Genomic DNA, 17,715 nt, shown 5'->3' with positions numbered 1-17,715 from the left:
AAACCACATATCTGTCAACTTGTGTCTACTTTTTTAGAAAGTGACATTTCTCCATACAATATTGCACATAGGAAACCGCCAAGTATCAAACAAAGATATTTTGCTACAACTCACTTTTATACAATTTATCAATTACCTAGCATTTGTAAAGAGTTTGTAAAACTCTCTGAAGTTTTTGTTGACCTCTCAATGGTTATTCATGAACAGGGAGTGGTCAGGGACAAAAAGTCATAAGTTCAAGACATTTGAGCTGTGGTCAGGTTAATGAAGGATGAGTAAAATTTTTCCAGGGCTACTGTAGGGTTACAGGGGTGCATTGCCTTATGAAGACTAATTTACACCATAAATTGTATTAGCAGTCACTCAAATAATCAAAATCCAGGTATGAGTGTGTTTCTTTGGAAGGGATTTGTGTTTCCTAAGATAAAGTGTATTGGTCAGCTCAGGCTGAATAACAAAATACTATAGATTAAGTAGCTAAAACAATAGAAATTATTTTCCCAACAATTCTGGAGACTGGAAGCCCAAGATCATGGTGCCAGCATGGTCAGGTTCTGGTGAGGGTTCTCCTCTTGGCTTATAGTTAGTTACCTTCTTGCTGTGGGCTCACATGGCCTTTTCTTGGTATGTGCAGAGAGAGAGACAGCGAGAGAGAGATATTTCTCTCTTTCTCTTCTTATAAGTCTGCCAATGCTATTGGATTAGAATCCTACACTATGACCTCATTTAACTGTAATTATGTCCTAAATCCCTATCTCCAAATAGAGTCACTGTGTGGGGGTTAAGTCTTCAACATACGAATTTTGGGGACACACACACAGTTAAATTCACAGGACAAGATAATATAATGAAAGGAATTCCAATGATGGTTTGAACATCTATAATTATTCAGAATTTCCACTTCCCTTGATGACAACAACAGATATGGATACTATCTAGTAAGAGGTGCTTAATTTGACTACTGACCACTAACTGTTGTTTCTCATAATCATACCATTCCTTAGCACAAGTAAATGCATTTCACTAGATTCTTACTAAATCTGGAATTGTTTCTTATTGGCAGTAATGACAATACAAATGAGGTATTCAAATATTCAGAAAATCATCAATTTTTTGGCTCTTTTATGTTTTTCTACCTGTAATATGTTTAGTATTAAGGGTGGCATAAGAACGTAGTTAGTTTCTATCAGCATTTTAAAGCTGCTTTCCTGGCTTATCTTTAAAAAGGGGAGAGAGAGGGTTTAAATTTGGGGTGAGAAATCCCACATAATTTTATCATTGTGGTTCACTTATCTGTCCTGAAGCAAAACTTCTATGCAACTATACCACCCTCAAAACAAGTATTATAGGTGTACATGCATATACTAGAAATTATCATGTTCCCTTATCACTTACATTGTATTCAGTAAAATTTGTAAATGTTAGGCCCACCTAATGAAGTGACCACTTCCGGTATGGACTGTTGTGACCCTCCAAAATAGGCAACTATCTTTGATTACTAAAGTGGGTTATTTAAAGTAGAAAGAAGAGAAAATTGCTACTAAAATTGAATTTATTCATTAGAATATAAAGAGTTTAAAATATGTGCTAGAAACTCTGCATAGGGTAAGGATGGGGTGGTAGTGGTATAAAGTACAGACATGGGTCTTTCTCAGAGAAATGTACTATTTCTTTTGTTCCTAAACAATCTACTCTGAGGAAGTCATAGGTGGAGTCTATGTACCAAGCTGATAGTCCTATAGAAACACTTTTTTAGGTGGGGAAACTAACGCTTTGACAGAGACAACTTCATTCCTGTCCTCATTCAATTCCAAGTCTAACTCAGAAGCGACTTAAACTCTGCATGTGTAAGGAATGTTTACTTGTGTTTTTTCCTTTCCACACCAGAAAAATCTTACCTCTGAGGTCACAAAATATTCTATGCATGCCCCCACCAAATTGCTTCCATTTATTTAACTGCCTGACACTTCCTGCCAGATAATGTCTTTGACAACAAGGATTGTATCTTATCATTCTTTGCTATGGTGATAGGAGTCAGGATGTTAAGATACCTACTGTATTAGTCTAAGCATGCCTAATTTTCTGAAGATACATAATGGAGTTCAAAATCAGCATGCATTTGATGCCATGAGCACAAGGTCAAAGGAGATAGAGATGTAAGGGGCTGACTTCTCAATTGAGACAAAAGTTTGACACTAGCTAATTCAGCACCCTGGATAGTACCACGGGGGTGGTTCTAACACCATCTGAGATAAGCTTTTATCTATAAAGAGACCAGAATGATCTTCTGAAGTTCTGTGGTTGGTAAACATATGTTTATAATGAACTTTGTTCTTATGGCTCTTTGGATTTGTCCTCACCACTGCCCCCTCCTCTGTCTCCACCCTACATTACCAGCTTTTAGTAACATCTTTATCAGAAATTAAAGTTCAGATCTTAGTGACCACTCCATTAAGATATCCACACCCTTGAAAGGATACAACTAGTTGACAGAATGGTCTTTTACCGTTCACAGAAACATTTTTTTTCCCTTATGAGCTTTTATGTTGCTAATTTAGGAGTAGGGACCTCAGTCCTTACACACATGAAATGGATAAACAAAGACTATTTGACTGAATTTCCATCATGCAGTCAGCCCATGAATGATCCTTCTATATGTTTCACAGCAAAGATAGTACTTGTTATTTCAATCCTATGTGCTGTCACAACCTTTGGGATTTCTAAATTGATTAAAGGAAATAACTCCAATTTTTTTCTCACTTCAAAACTTCTACTGTCTTTATAGATACTCCTCTTATTTCCTTTCTGCTTCATAATACAGCTTTATTTCTGGTAAATCATAAGTGAGACATAGTAAATACATCATTAGGTAAGCAACTTGAGCTGAAAATTGGCTATATTTTAAAAATGCTGATGTATGGGATTTGGAGGTCTTACCTTACCTGACAGATGGCAAGGGAAAATTAAAGAAAATAGTCACAGCAGATCCCTTCCTCCACACTTCAGTGCTTTGTTAAATAAGAATAAGCTTATTTAATTAATATTGATTTAACACTGACTGTCCTTGAGATATATTACCCTTTGACACATTTTTACCTTTAAAACTGCCAAAATTGCAAAATGTATAATAACAAAATTCAAATCCATTTTTAAGCTCAGAGTTATTGTGGTTTGTTATCACCAATTTCCAGCTACTCCAGGAAGGAGCTACGTGTCTTAGCAAGTGGCAATGTCTTTATTTATGACCTCCAGTGATTAGTTAAGTTTGCCAGACATTTCTCAGAACATGGCCCAGGTCACCCAGGAGTAGGACTCTACAGCAGGATAAAAGGTTCTGCTATACTTGGCTTATGATCCTGGCATTTGTTAGAACATGACAACTTCAATTTTATAGAAATATTAGGTAGTTATTTATTTCTAAGTAAATAAAACAAAGGAAGTGTTTGTTTATCAATGGAAAGAAGAGGGAACGTTTATTATTCTTGACACCTTCTATCTTGTCATTTGAACAATTGGTAAATAAACAGAAACTCTTGTTCACCTAACGTAAGACCTTTTTATTTGGAAAATTTGCTTATTCAGCTCTCACTTTTTTATTTCATCCAAATTTCAGAGAAAGCCTTGGGCAACAGTCTCTTCTAGTAAAACCCCACCCCTCTGTGAGGGTAGATGCATCATTAGATCCAGGAAGCTCCACTGAGATCCCCTCCCCATTTTCAGTCTCAAGATAGTAGGCCAATCATTCTACACATAAGTTATATTCAAATATCTTAAGTAACCAGCACCTTCCTTTGTGTCATGGTGCAGATCACAACATTTTTCCTAACTCCGACCCACCCCACCCCTCCACAATGAGTGAATGACAAGCAAGGAGGCCAAATATCCATTGAACATTTCAAGTAGACACTGATTAGAGAAGGAGACAGGAAATCACTAATTTTAGCCCTCACCACCCTGGAAATCATTTTCCCTTGGAAGTCCTCTGCCCAGGTCTGAGTAAAACCCTTTGCAGCATGTTTTCAGAATAGCATGATTAGAGGCTCTCTTCCTGGAAAAATGTGCAGCCAAAAGTTAGAGCCCAAAAGTGAAAATCTCAGCTACATTCTCTTTGAATTTTCTTCTACTTTTATCTCTGGTAATAACAGGGTGCATTTGTAAATAATGACAGAAAACAGAGAAAAGTTTGGGACTATAGGAAGCCATTGCTTTATCTAGCTTAAAGGAAAATGCATGGTCACTCAGACTGCTAGGGTATTCCTGGTAGAGTTTAGGCTAAGTGATTGGGCATGAAAAGAGGTCAAGACAAAATCAGTTGACAGAAAAGAATGATTCTGAGTTGAAGTACAGAAGTCAGGGCTGGCAAAAATGAAAAGGCCATATCTGGAGCAAGTATCACTAGAAACAGCAGGGACAGTCCCCCTAATTAGTATTGCTGGGAGAGTGGGATTTTGTAGAAATGGCTGCCTTATTTTCCTTTCTGATAGTTTTGCTCTTCTTCTCTGCTTTAGTTTCTAGGGTAAGCCATGGCCCTTTTCTCTTGGTCACAACCCTGTTCTCCCTCTAGGCTTAACATCCATGGCCACAACTTATTTCCACACTCCCATGAAGTAAATTATCACAGAGACCCAGTGTTTTGGTGTGCTGAGGACAGAGAAATCATGTGAAATACGCCTCTTCCTGAAAACCAATAAATTACTCTAGCACATGGGATATTCATGTAATTATCCTAGGAAGTTACCATTTCTCATTCCAGTCTCTGTCTGTTTGGCACTTTCCTCTAGGAACACAGAAAGCCACACCTCAGAAAAGTCTTCTTCACTGCAGCGATCACAAGGAAGTCTTTAGTGGAGTCTCTCACATGTGCATTGCCATCACCTTCTATCATAAAAAGGTAATTGTGATAATTCCATATGTGGGTATCTTCTAGAGATCCCTTGGGCAAATGCCCGTCAGTTCTAAAACCTCTGACTCTCATCATATCTTTCCAATAAAAAAGGACAAAATTCAGCTTTGGAAAAAATAGAAATCATGTTATGTCTGTTAACTATCTTCTCAAGTAAATCACCTCAAGATATGTATGTTTCTTTTTTTTCCAGAAGATGTCTGATATAATTTCTACAAACATAATATGTCATGCTTGCAAAATTCACATTATAAATGTCTGCTTAAAGGTGTGCCAACATCTTGTTTAATATTTCTATGAAAGAACAGAAAGAAGGAGATGCACCTTGAATCTGCCTCAAGTGAATCTTGGAGTTTTGATTTCACATTATTGCTGCCAATCATTTCTGCTCCAGAGAAAACTATTAAAGGAGTTGGAAAAATCCCACTGTTGAAGCTTTCTATGCTTATAGTCAAACTTTCTATTTTGACTCTTCCTAAAAGACAAATATTTGAAACAGAGGAACCTTGCAAGTATTGGGAAAACTGAAACTGATGTTGGGTTATCAGAAACGGTAGTAATACTGATTGGATTGAAGAATGTAAAAGCAATCGTATAAGCTCTGAACTAAACTCTAATCTCTTTCTCTCATAAGGCCATCTCACTGCTTATTGCACACAAAGAAAAATTAGACCAAGGCTAAGAACTGTAGACTTCCCTGATTTGGGCAAATATGTAAAAGAAGGAATAAATTCTAGGTCCTAAAAGAATCATGGGGCTTAGCACTCTGGAACCTGAGGACAAGCCTCATATTTCCCCACCTGTTTGACAACCTGCAAATATCTTAGCTTTCTGAGACTTTCTACATAAAAATTTTCATTCTGGCCCCTTACACAACAAAAAAATGGTAAAATAAGAAACAAATACATGTGAACAATGCTCAGATGAGCTCAAGCATCTCCTGAGAGTTTCATTAGCCATCCCTGTGTTCAGATTGATTTATGGGCCTCAGGTCCATCATTTCCTCACCATTAGCCATCATTAGACCATTATGACTCCCCACAGTCCCTCAGCTTTCTGCTTCCAGGGAGGAGGTGTAATCTTACCCAGCTGTGTTGAGCTAGTTTTCACTACCACTAATTTTCTGACAGAATCTATGAGTAATGTCACATTTCATGCTGTTCCAATAAAAACATTTGCTTCTTGGCAGGGCTAGTAAAGAGCTTGATGGAGAAACTATAGAAAGTCCCCAAGGGGGCAAAAGGTGACTGAGAGACTTTGTCATGAGAAAAATTGAGTAGCTGTCTAGGCTGACACAGCAGATCAAAACAAAGAAAAAAGGAATGAGGTAATCAGGTCATGACCCAAAGACTTCTAGACATTTATTCATTTCCGCAACAATATATTGTGAACACCTACAATGTGCCAGACACTGTGCAAATAGAATTGTCATGTCTCTTAGACACAATCCTTTGGAGCCAGAAGGTCTGGGATCTGCTCCATGTTTCCACTTGAAAGCAATTGAGCCATGCAACCTAATAAAAATTGCTTAACTTTGTAATGTCCCTGGTTTCTAATCTTCTAATCTACATAATAGTCATTTATTTCATAATATATCTATGTAACTATTATATAGTATAGTCTACATAATAAAAAGTCTTAACTTATTGATAGAAATTCATGGAGAATGGCATTATAATTGGAGACATTTAGAAAAACATATATGGTGGGGGGGTGGAGAGGGAGAAGGAGAGGGAGAGGGAGAGAGGGAGAGAGACAGACAGAGAGAGAGAGAGAGAGAGAGAGAGAAAGAGAAAGGATGGACTCTTAAGAGAACATTTTCCTAAGTACACACACATCTATCCTCTCTAGGAGAAAGGCAGGTCCTCACAGCATTCAGCCAACAAACCAGTGTCATCTCCACACTTCTATACTCATGAACCAAACACAAAAGTCAACTGGACACTAGTTAGAGTAATGAGATTACCCAGTTCTCTAGGGAGTAATTTTAAGTGTTATGCTCAGTTGATATTGAGACATCAGGAAATGTGCCTAAAGAATAGCCTCCAAAAGAAGGCACTATCAACAATAGAAGTCTCTTTGACCATCCCGTCAGTTTCTCTCTATTTACAGTCTCTGAGAATATTTGAATATGTTGACGCTTCACTGAAGTAACATTCCCCCTCTCTGCATTAGCCTCCATATGTTAATACTGCTGCTTTGAGACCTCAGACTCCATTTATATGAAAGTTGAAGGAACATCGGATAAAATCACCACAGTGCTTACCTCGTATACTTCATACAGGTAGCCCCAAATTCCTTCATAGACCCCATTAGTTGAGACTCAAGGTAGAAATGGGATGCCTAGAACTCTAATTCCTCAATCCTCAAATGGCTATATGAGGTAATCTACCTTTGGTAAATACCAAGAATACATACCACCGTGTAATGCCCCCTGTAGCCATTGACTAGAGCTCTGTTCCCAAGTCTCCAGTTTGCTCTCCCATCATGCTTCTAGATCTATATGACCTTCATTATCCCTCTAATTCATGGCCTGGCCAAAAACTGTCCAAGGAGCTTGCTTAATGTTCCCTTTTCCCTGAGCCCCATTCTGGTCATTTCTCAATGTTGGTTGTGGGTTCCTTTTGAGAAGGAGTCATTCCCAGACCCGTTTCTTAGGGATACAAGAATATCCTTGATAAAGAGTAAATAGAAAAATATTTTCAGAATGAGTAGATCTAAAAATTAAGAGAGGAATAGTGGAGTCTCTCCAGCCCAGTTCCCCCAGCCATCTTCCACCAAAGCCCCTCTGTGAGCTCAAGAACTTCATCTTGTTCCTGAGATCATGTTATAACTCTCTTAGGAATTAAGGATAAATGAAGGATGAAATAAAATGAAGAATGAAGGTCAAAATGAGGCGAAGGTGGTCAAATGTACAAACTTGTCGTTATCAGATAAATAATTCCTAGTGATGTAATGTCCAAGGTGGTGACTATAGTTGACAACACTTTATTGTGTATTGGAAAGTTGCTAAGAGAGTAGATCGTTAAAGTTCTCATAAGAAAAACAAATGTTTGTAACTATGTGTGGTGATGGATGCAAACTAAACTTACTGAAGTAATCATTTTGCAATATATACATAGACCAAATTACTGTTTCACACTTAAAATTATTACAATGTTATATGTCAGCTATAACTCAGTTTAAAAAAAAAAGAATAAGAGTTGGAAGTGATGGTATTTTAACTTTCCCCTTAAAATTTTCTACTGGGGCACCTGGTTGGTTAAGCATCTAAACTTTGATTTCAGCTCAGGTCATGATCTCATGGTCTGTGAGTTCGAGCTGAACTTGAGCAGCAGCACATAGCCTGCTTGGGATCCTCTCTCTCCCTCTTTCTCTGTCCCTGTCCTGCACTCTCTCTCTCTCCCTTTCTCTCTCAGTAAATAAATAAACTTTAAAAAATTCTACTAATATTATCTACCTATGTCTCACCTCAGCATCCCACTTTTGCAAAGGGGAGGACTGATCATCATTTCTCTCCAGGGGATAATTAGAATTTAAAACGGAGAGAATTCAGATTGCTTTGGAACACTCCGTGTAGGGCAGGATATGTGAGCAGTGTTTTTGGTAACAGGCACTCACTGAGCCATCACAGCTGGTTTGGCTAGCTGGGTCCATTTTGATTTGTGAGGGCAAGTGAAGCCAAGGTAGAATTACTTACATATTATCTTGTTCTGTCCAATATTCCTGCCACCCTGCTCTGTACTTCCAATATGCACACACTTGTTTTCCTGACAAGATTTCACTTGTTTTTCAAAAAATCTACTGAGAAATGGCCTGAATTTGCAGAGCTCCTGCTTGCTCATGGTTTGCAATTATTAACTTCTTCCCATGGTTCAGCACTGCACACTCAACCTTCACCCCTCCAAACCTCCCACTAACTACCCCCCTCCCAGATCTGTCAGCTTCCTTCCACTTGTCCAGGCTTACAGTGACCTAAACAGCATATACCGGTGTGCCAGTCTTTCCTGAGACCCAGTAATGACATGGGTTCTCAGCCTCCTTGATTCCATGACCTTATCATGGCAGTATGATGTTCTTCGTGGCCATGATATTGACAAGGAAACAGTGTTTATGAAAGAAATTATCATTTTTAACCTCCATTTTATGTTCATCTCCAAAGGACCAAAGAACCATCTCCAAAGGACCATGTACTCTATGGTACATGAGGACCAAAGAATAAGCTAATTATTATCTAGTCAGGAATGAAACCCCACAAAGGACAAAGCCTTAGCCAAAAGACTGCCAATGGCAACACTGATTTGTTCTTATCCACATTAACTGTAGATTTTTGAGAGTGGTGACAGGTACACAGGTAGTTAATGTATAGAGCTTGTTTGATGAATCTTCATACTTGCTACGTTTTCTGGACAACTGCACACTGATAAGGTATGGAATATTCTTTATTTCTCTGGCTCAGATAGTTTTGTTGAGCCTGGTGTGAATGCACACATCTGGAGTTCCCATCTCCTTCATGGCAAGTTTCCAGATCTCTTTGTGCCTAAGGGGCACACTTCTTGAAACTCACTTCATGGATGTGCTTGGGAATATTGATGGTGGATTCTCTGGTCACTACTTCATTGATGGCAGAAGGGCCCTTCTTCTAAACCACATTTCTTTGTGGGAACCACTCTGCTGGGCCCTGGTTAGAAAGGAAGAGGGTACATCATTTTATAATGCCTTTCACTGTCTCTAGTGATTTTCTTTGCTTTGAACTCTGCTTTACTGATATAGTATAGCCACTCCTGCTTTCTTTTGATTTATGCTTGTATGATATATCTTTTTCTATCCTCCGATTTTCAACCTGCCTATATCGCTGTATTTGAAGTGAGTTTCTTTGTAGATAGCATATAGTTGATTCATGTTTTTAATCCACTGTGCAAAATTATGTTTTAATTGGGTATTCACATAATTTGCAGTTAATGTAATTATTGATTTCTTAGGACTTACGTCTACCCTTTTATTTTATTTTAATTTTTTGTTTGTTTTATTTGTTATCTCTCTGCTTTTCATTTCTGTTTTCTTCTGTGGTCACTTGAACATTTTTGGAATTCTATTTTGATTGGTCTTTAGTGTGTTTGAGTATATATTTTGTTCAATTCCTTTTAGTGATATTCTAGATAATTCTAGTATTACTAATATTACTCTATTATGTATGTGTGTGTGTGTGTGTGTGTGTGTGTGTGTGTAGACATATATATGTGTGTGGGTTTATACACTTATATTTGGATCAATGATTATTGACCCCAAGTTCTAACTGTCCAGCCTCCTTCCTGGGTTGCCTTCTGATGTGTTGGCTAAGTGTATCTTGTCATTGGAATTTAAACCTAGGCTGTGATAGTCTTCCCACCTGCTCCCTCACACACACCTTTGAACAACCCCTCTTCACCAGTAATGCACACATCTCTCCTCTTGATGTTTCACTTCTTTAAAAGTACAATTTGAGGCGTTTTAATCTTAGTTCCTTCATTAATCTGATTCCAGCAAACTTGATATTTTCATAGGAACCGGTTCCATTCCCCAGTGAAATGAAAGTCTCCTTACTTTGAAATTGCAGTAAACTTTTTGTCTCCTTAGAAGTCCCCTCACCTCTTTGCTTCTGCATTTGCCTCTGACTTATCAAACTCCAAAGAACTACAAGTAAGTCACAATTGCATACATATTAACTTGGGTAACCCTGAAGCAAAAATAGCACCAAATGCATGAATAATTCTGGTTAGTCAATAAATGGAAAGCCAGGTAGGAAGTAGAGTGGGAGAACTCTAGGTGGTTTAGAGGGAAAAGAGGTTTCAGGTGACATAAGGGGAATTCTAGAAAAGTGATTCAGTGAACAGAGAGATTGTATGAATTCATGTTAGAGATCATTTCATTTCTAAACCAATACATTTTCACAATTTGACTGTTGATTTTGACTTGAACATAGACAATATTTGGAAAGGCAAATATCAGAGGAATGTGATTTAATTGTTCGTCAGATTAGGCCACTCTCCAAAATGTCATTTGCTGCTCTATCCTGACAACTAGATCGAGTTTCACACTCAGAGGACTTTAATGTCAAGGCCTAGAAAGATGGGCATCTCCCAAGATCTGAAGTGGCTCAAAGGGGATTTTCTCCTGGACATATGAACTTCATTAGGTTGCCTGGTTCTCTGTAGTTCTCGAATACAGATACCATGTGGGCTATTTGTCTTTCTGCTTCTTCTAGCCTCAGCTTCAGTGAAAAATCAAACAGATAAATAAATAAAGGTTTGAGTTGAATTTCAGCAGCATTTCCGGAGAAATCTTTCAGAATTTATTTGATACTGGCTGTGTTTATAATGTAACCTGTCATTTTTTTTTCCTTCTCCTGTTTAGTTTCCAGGTAATCTTAGAGTTAAGTGTTGTCCTAGGGACTTAAAACCACCCCTACTCTTCATGTATAAATCACAGCCACAAGATCCCTCACTCTTCTGTTCCTCCTGCCCTGTAACAAGCTAAGAATGGGAAGAGATGCAATTTTCAGACTCTTTCATGCTGTGACACATCAGCTGAAAATGACATCCAGAGAAAGGTTGTGTTCTGATCATAATAAATGTGTTAGAAAAGGAAGATGAAGCTGCAGTCTCATGTATTGTTTGTGAAGTGTACTGAATAACTTTTCTCTACAATTTTTTAGCTTTCATTTGAATGTTTCTCTTTGATTAGCTCTACTGAGCAAAGAAAGCTGGAACACTTAAAGCCAAGTTAATGCAAAATGTTTAAGCAATGTTGCTAGGGGCCAGTGTCCTGAAGATATTGATCAAGTCATCACCACCAAGTATTCTTCCAGCACTGAGGCAGCAGCTTTGACTTTGGACATTTACAAGAAGCATTTCTGATGTGGCCCCTTCCACCTGATAGGTTAAAGTCCAAGAGTTACAGTACTGGCATTATAACAATAAAATAGAGGAAATGTTAACTTGTTACATATGAATACAAGAGGAAGATAGATGATAGATAGATAGATAGATAGATAGATAGATAGATAGATAATAGATAGATGATAGATAGGTATGTAGATAGATGATAGATAGATAGATGATAGATAAATAGGCTGAACTTAGGTAGAATATATTCAAGTAACAAATATATTGTCAGTACACTCAATAAAATCTTGCAGAGTATGCAAAATGCAGGCCCATACTGATAAATAAGTAAAGAAGCCTTGAGCTGAATTTGCAGACCTAAAAACAGGTAGTTTTCATGCTTATCTTGACCAGTTCAGCAAGAATCCATGGAAGAACTATTTCAGGATTTTCTTGCAAGCATTGTAATACCATGGAAGACATGTTTGGGATAAGTTGCCAAGTAAGAAGAGCATTACATGAATTCATTTATGAGATGTCAAAGTGTTGAGCTGAATTGTGGTTTAAGAGACATGCAGGATTAGGTGAAGATCTAACTCTGGGTCATAAAGGTACAGGACTCAATGGATTTCCAGACAATATGGTTAAAAATTTTGGAAAGCAACCCCAAAACAGGCTATTTTATGTCAGAAGAAGTTTTAAGACATACCTCATCTAGCTCATGCCATTTAGAATGTCTAATTCTGGCTACTTCCAGAGCCCATCCTTCACAGAATGAAGGCACAGGAAGCTGAGTCTCTGGTTTACTGAGTTATTCATGATCTGACAAGCTTAGACGGACTTGCTTAGAAGACCAGAATCAGGGTCTAGGACTCTCCAAATCCAGGGGTTAAGCATTGGAGTATCATTCAAGCCATGATGGTCAGCTCAGAATCTTTAGAATCACCATGGTGAAGACAAAGGACTTGATGTCTGAAGTCTAAATTCTAATCTCATTTCTGTGATTATCAGATGCGTGCCCTGGGAGAACTCATTCCACATATATGCCTTGGTGTCTTAATCTAGGTAATGTGGACTTTGTTCTACATTATTAGCATTTCATACACAGTCTTCCGAAAACTGTTCAGTGGCTTGTGGTAGATTACACTCAAAGATGACCACAACAATTGCTTCTCCCATTCCATGTGCCCTTTTGCAATGCAAGTGTCTGTACTCCCATCAAGAGTGGGCATTAATTTATATGGTGCTTGAATATTGCCCAGCCTTGTGAGTTTCTTTGTTTAATATTCTACAACAGATGTGATATTGTTTGTCTTTCAAGTCTAGGCCTTTAGAAGCCTTAGTTCTAGTGAAACATTGCCTGAGCCCACCTTGTAAGAAAGCCTTTAGGGGGACAAAAAACACATTGAAGAGAGTGAGGCACCCCAGATAGCACCAACTGCCGGGCCACCCTGTGCCTGCCAATATGGAAATCCACAGAATTGTAAAAAATAACCCATAATTGTTTTAAGCCACTAAATTTTGGAGGGACTTATCATGCAGCAATAGATAACTGAAATGGTATTCAATAGAAATGTGATTTTTACTATCAAATAAGTTTAGGTGAAGATCAACTGAACAATGTAAATAGGTTTCTCAGGCTGGGATGTCAGAGCTTTTAATATGCTAACATTGATTTAAAATGCCAAATTGTGAGAGAGATTTGTATGCCGTGTCTGCCAGACTTATTTAATCACAGAATATTGTTTTTTCCCTAGAAAACTGTTTAATCACTTGTGAATCAGTTTGAGAAACGCTGATGTAGTTGAATTCCAAAGGCTCTGCCAGCTCTAACATTCTAAAAAATCTGCAAATGAAGCAAGGAGTGTTTGGATCACTATTTCTTCTTGATTATCTTGATGACAAGAAAACTCATTCTATAGTTGGTTGCTACCAAATTTCATTATTCACTTCTACTGAAACCATTTTTTAATCAATTAACAGAAGAAAGCAGTATCGGAATTATTAATGAGCAATTAAATAGAGATTAAAGAGCTATTAACCTACAGCTTGGTGGTGGAGACTTGGCTGTCAGGTGGTGTGGGAGCCTGATGGATGTAGACCCATGAGAGACTGTCACAATGATGAAACAAGCAAAGAGCAGGCTAATAGATTTATCTATTTCTTCTTGGCAGATTGTAATAGGATATGAAATTGTCCTGCTGATCTAGGGATCTATAGAAAGCTCTTCATAAAAAGAATGTGATTAGAACAAGAAGAACTGTACTCTGTAAACTCCATATGCTCACAGACCAGTCACTTGATTAAAGTATGTGGATCTGATGCTTGTGTGCACATATGTGTGACAGCAGGTATATGGGTGAGTGTGTTTGTAAGGAATGTCTTTCATACTGATTAAATGTGGCCTCTCTGTGTATAGTTATGTTTATCAGGGTGTTTCTGACTTGGTCTATGTATGTTTGTGTGGATGTCTGTCTATGCATTTTCTTGTGTATTCATGTGGTTTTGTCTGTGGAGACAAACATGCATACACACACATATGCCTGGGCAGGATGTAACTGACAATGACCAATGGTTTTCCGCACCTAGAGGACATAATGCAAGGTGGCAGAAATATTCCATGGCCAGAGGGGAGGGAAAGGGGCCATCATGGTACATAGATTTGTTGAGGCCAGTATACTGCTTAAGTGGCTCCACTGAGGGGAAGCATTGCCTTTGTCTGGGGGCAAGTGAACTGGTCCCCTGTTTTGGCCAGTTTATCCTCCAACGTGGTGAGGAAGATCATAGCGACAGCAAATACAAATGGACCAATAAGGAAATGCAGGCCTGGGAATCAGATCAGCAAATTCAATCAACTCCTGGCTCTGACTGGTCCAATATCTCCTTTGAGATAGAAAATTGAGAACTATACATAAAGAGTTTTTATAGCTTAAATGGAATGAGAAAATTCATCCATTTTCTCCCTGCTTAATATTTGCCCCAGGAAAACTATTACTCATTTGGTTTCTTGTTGTTGTTGTTGTTGTTGTTGTTGTTGTTTGATAAGTCAACCCAGTCCAAACTCATTTGGGTTGCTTTCATTCAGTAATTTCTAAACTCTGGAATTTACAATGTGACATGGAGGTTCTCACTCCAAAGTAGTTTGCGGAATTTATTGAGTAGTATTAAAGCCTCCATTTGCATTTTACATGCACTGTCTTACTTAATTTTTATAACTGAATTAGTTATAAATTTTTATAATTGAATTAGTAGTATTTTTAAGCCCATTACATAGGAGGCAAGTAGAATACGGAATAGTTTGGAAGCTTAGCCATGGCCACACATCTGTGCAAACTTCAACTCATAGCTATGATGGCTTGACCCCAAAACTCTGCTTGTGATAACTGTATGACACTGGTTCTTTTAAAAGGAAAAGGGTCCAAGTGTTTTACCTATCATGTCCAACCCCTTAGGTCATGGGCTAGGAAGAACTTTAGATTTGTTCCCTGGGGCTGGTGAAAAATCTTCTTGCTTCATTGCATCATTCCTGTTTCCCAAGAGCATTTTGAGAAAAACTGTGGGTACCTAATATGCACTCCTGGAAGTAAGGAGAGGTGGTCTCCCTGGCCTGAGTGGTTCCCTGAACCCTGCTTCAAGCCCATCTACCAGGGAAAGAGAACACACCTTGCTCCACGAGCAATGACTAGGATGAGTCTGGAAAAGAGCAACAGGGAGCAGGTCATTATCATTGTTCCATGACCCCAAGCAACAGTGTGTTGAGTCCTCTGGTAGCAAGGACAGTAGGTCATGACAATGACAATGACTCCATTTTAACCAAAAAAAAATCACAGAAACATTCCTGCTAAGTAGACAATGTCCATGACTTTCCATGGGGCAAATATCAGCCTCTATGATCTGAGGAACATGGAACAGGTACTACTACATTTATCTGAGAGCCTTGACCTTGTCAAATAGACAGGTAAGTAGGCTAGAAAGGCTCCATGAGCACTGTGGGATTATCAAAAATTCACTTCTGCAGAAAGTTTGGAATTAGCCTTTAATTGTCCTTTCCCTTTTGGTTACAGAAAGTGATGAGGGGCACCTGGCTGGCTCAGTCGGTAGAGCGTGCAACTCCTGATCTCAGGGTCATGAATTCAAGCCCCACATGTGGCATAGAGTTTATTTAAAATAAAATTGAAAAAAATTGAAAACAAAAGTGATGAGATAATAAAATTTGCCTAAGCCTGTGGTTTTGAGTTCCTAGGATTCCTTCACATGAAACTGAACTCATAGCCAAATGGGGAAGTGCATTATTGGGTTAACTTTCAAGGGAGAAAAGAAAGGTGCCAGTGTGTATCAAACACCTATTTCATGCTAATTACTATGATTTGATCTCCATACATGTTACCTTACTTAATGCTCATAACAGACCTAGGTGGTAGATATGATCACCTCTAATGTACAATTGAAGCTCCAAGGCATTAAGAAAACTTCCCAGTGCATTACAGCTGGTCTGAGGCAAAACCTGACACCAACATCAGATTATTCTTTTTTTCCCATTCTACATCTGCCTAATCTAAGTTATTGTTTAAATAAATGCTTTGTAAAGAGGAGATGTCCCCCAAACACATACATGCCCACTACCTCACTACCAATTTGAAAGTGGTAGAAGGCATGCTCAGGAGTAAGAGTTAGTCAAACAGGCTGGTCCAATTTTCCTACTTTTGTGAGAAAAGCGAAATGACCCAAACCAGAACCAGGCTGCAGAAAATCCTCCTGTTTTTGTAAGGGGAAGGTCTTATCTTCTGCATCTGGTGAGTAAGATAAGATTCATGACTACTTTCAGCCATTGCTTTGGTATGGCCAAGGAGGAGCAAGGAAGGATCTTCAGAGAAAGCGTGTCTATGCAGCAAGCCTCTGAAGTATGCCTTCAAATGTCGATTCTTGGACTGAGACAACAGCTACTCTGGTTTATCCACATGAGGGACAATCAGGTCATGAAAGTAGGAGCATGGGGCATTGGGAATTAGAGCTTCAGCTGGACATCAAGACTGTTGTCTCTGGCATTTCCCTATACATACATTCTGCCCCCATGATGGGGGCAGCATCAGGACAGTGATCAAGTATTCAGACATCTAGATTCTAGCATCTCTCTCACCACAGATCTATAATCCTGCTTTACACAGGAAGAAATTGAGGGTTCTGAGAGTAAGTAAAACATGAAACCAGTAAGTGATTGCACCAGCATTTTGCCCATCCGAATCCAAAGTCCATCATCTTTCTCACCACCCCCTCCACTTCAGTACAGGAAGCTGTTTGAGAAGGGCCTGTCAACTGGTTACCATTACGACTCTAAGACATGAACTGAACCATTATTTTCAGGGCTGACCCCGTGTTTGCACAGGGCAGGATACAAAATTAAGTATTGTCCCTGCCCTCCAGCAGCTCCCTATCTATTCCTACTGCTAGAGTAAAAAGCAAACCATGAGAAGGGGTATAATAAAGACTACTGCAGAGATTTATGAGCATGAAATGTATATTCTCCTGGGAAGCATAAAAGAACATTTTACTGTTAAAGCTGGTCTCTGAAGGCAGGGAAACTTCAGGAAATGGCAACATGTGCGACCTTTCAAGCAGGGAGAACAATATGAACCATGAAAGGGCTGGAAACCTGAAGGACACATTCAAGGATGAACAAGTTTTGGGGGGTCACAGCAGCAGAGGAAAAATAATGAGAATGGAGAGGAGTTGAGACAAGAAAAATAGCTTTGAATTTGAAATCACCATTAGCTGACTGTAGAGAGGCTTACATTCCAAGTAGTCTTAGAGTGTATTCTTTGCTTCAGACTATGATAGTTGCATAAAAGGGAGTCTCAAAAGTTCCTCAGGGAGGTTTGGGAATCTTCTCTGGTGTCCACATACAGGATGGAGGACCAGAGCCTGGGAGTTCAGGCAGAAGTGCTCACTTGC

The 17,715-nt window shown here is 38.7% G+C and overlaps 2 long non-coding RNA genes across 2 annotated transcripts; one reads left to right on the top strand and one right to left on the bottom strand.

Annotated features, from left to right (window-relative positions):
* Positions 1-785: 785 nt before the first annotated feature.
* Positions 786-5,416, top strand: LOC122232018. The gene is made up of 3 exons (XR_006209332.1): positions 786-945; positions 4,782-4,891; positions 5,097-5,416. It is a non-coding gene; the product is annotated as an uncharacterized LOC122232018 (long non-coding RNA).
* Positions 5,417-9,327: 3,911 nt separating this feature from the next.
* LOC122232077 lies at positions 9,328-12,697 on the bottom strand. The gene is made up of 2 exons (XR_006209424.1): positions 12,476-12,697; positions 9,328-9,584 (listed from the first exon to the last, which is right to left on the bottom strand). It is a non-coding gene; the product is annotated as an uncharacterized LOC122232077 (long non-coding RNA).
* Positions 12,698-17,715: the final 5,018 nt, after the last annotated feature.

This window comes from Panthera tigris, chromosome D2 (genome assembly GCF_018350195.1).
Source record: "Panthera tigris isolate Pti1 chromosome D2, P.tigris_Pti1_mat1.1, whole genome shotgun sequence".
Taxonomy (NCBI): domain Eukaryota; kingdom Metazoa; phylum Chordata; class Mammalia; order Carnivora; family Felidae; genus Panthera; species Panthera tigris.
Note: the sequence above shows the minus strand (reverse complement) of the source record. Positions and strands in the feature narration are given on the sequence as shown.